Below are 1608 nucleotides of genomic sequence, written 5' to 3'. Positions count from 1 at the left end.
AGGTTAAACTGGACTTGAATGATCTGAGACATTTATGACTTGATCACTGTGGCAAAACGGAGACAAAGCTGGCTCCTGGCATAGACCTCTAACAGCAGAAAGAAAGGCAGGATCACATCACCATGGACTCATTTGGAATTAGGTCAAGTAGGTAAACTGACATGTCTGGATATTTATTTACTGAACACGATGACAATGACCCAACCTAACAACCATCAAAGTCCTTCGGCTCTCAGGGGTTAAGCAAATTGAAAGGGATTTTTGAAAGGCAGAGTATAGGAAAAAAGTGGCTAACACCTTTGGAGCAGTATTTCATAACATGAGACTTGAGCTTCATTAAAAGGAAGTAACCAAATTCAATGGAGGTAGATGTCTGCGTGCAAAGTGCCTCCATTCTCCTGAGTTATAGCCAGTGTAAAGCTGTCATTTTAGTCAGCAGTGAAATCCATCCAGATAGGTGCAAGTCAGCTACAGTGCTATTATAGACATAAATCTTTTTTATTTGTATTAGAAAGGCATCATTTATTTCATGCTACAATGTGTAATTAAGAATTAAATGCGTTCATTATTTTGCTTACCCTTACAATACTGTACTACTGCAAGAATAAAAGTTCTGCTTTTAATAAGCCACAATTCAATGTCCAATACAAGAAAGTCTACCTCCACCTAAGCTGCCTCTATCCCTGACACGGTCACAACCTAGAGCTCAAGCAGCAAGTCTGTGCGAGACATTGGAACCGGACCAATTCCATCCTAAACAGGCGCTGGGTAAAATAAGGCAGAGACCTGTTGGCTGCATTCTTAGTAATCACAACATGTTTAGGGTTACAGGAACAGATTAATAATGTTAACAAACCCAGGACTTAACAGACCCAGGAAACATTTTGATGTCGCCGTATCTGTTAGTCCAAACTGCACCATTTTCTAAGCCCCCCGCCATTTCGCAGACACTGGTCAAAGTGAAACATTCCACACGGGTTCGGGCCGCGGTGGTGGCACCTGAAATCCCAACTACTCGGGAGGCTGAGGCAGGAGATTCGCTTGAACCCAGGGGACGGAGGTTGCAGTGAGCCAAGATCGCGCCACTTCAATCCAGCCTGGGTGACAAAGCTCAGTGCCCAGGACGCACTAAGGGATCTCAGGGGCTGAAAAAAAACAGAAGAGAAGCCACGCGACGCAAAATCAAATGTCAGCGAACGAGGGGTCCTTTAACAGGCGGTCCACACGTCCCCTCCTGGCGCCGAGACCCAGCCGCTCCGGGCCACCCCGGCCAGGTACGGCCAGCCCCGGGGCGGGGCCTCCTGACGTGAGGCGATCCCACTGGCACCTCACAGGATTCCCGAGGGTCGCGGGCGGCCTCTCCTCAGCCCTGCAGCTCCCACACACGGACACCGCGAGCCTCGGCCATGTCCACTGACCGACCTTCCTCGCCGCAGCTCCTCGCGCATGGCCGGCCCCTTAGCAGCGACTAGCGCGAGAACAGCCTGGAAGACGCGCAGCCAGCCCCACGTGAGCCGAACACCCCAAGCCGCCGCTGCCGGCGCCGGCTCCGGCTCCGCGATTAAGGTCGGCGCGTGCGCGCTTGCGCGAGACAGGCACGCTCAGCCC

At 51.1% G+C, this 1608-nt stretch overlaps 1 long non-coding RNA gene across 1 annotated transcript; it reads right to left on the bottom strand.

Moving 5' to 3' along the window:
- Positions 1–479: 479 nt before the first annotated feature.
- On the bottom strand, positions 480–1601 carry LOC108580775. Its single transcript, XR_001892327.3, has 2 exons — positions 1328–1601; positions 480–1145 (listed from the first exon to the last, which is right to left on the bottom strand). It is a non-coding gene; the product is annotated as an uncharacterized LOC108580775 (long non-coding RNA).
- Between the last annotated feature and the right edge of the window lie 7 nt (positions 1602–1608).

Source organism: Papio anubis, chromosome 16 (genome assembly GCF_008728515.1).
Source record: "Papio anubis isolate 15944 chromosome 16, Panubis1.0, whole genome shotgun sequence".
Taxonomy (NCBI): Eukaryota; Metazoa; Chordata; class Mammalia; order Primates; family Cercopithecidae; genus Papio; species Papio anubis.
Note: the sequence above shows the minus strand (reverse complement) of the source record. Positions and strands in the feature narration are given on the sequence as shown.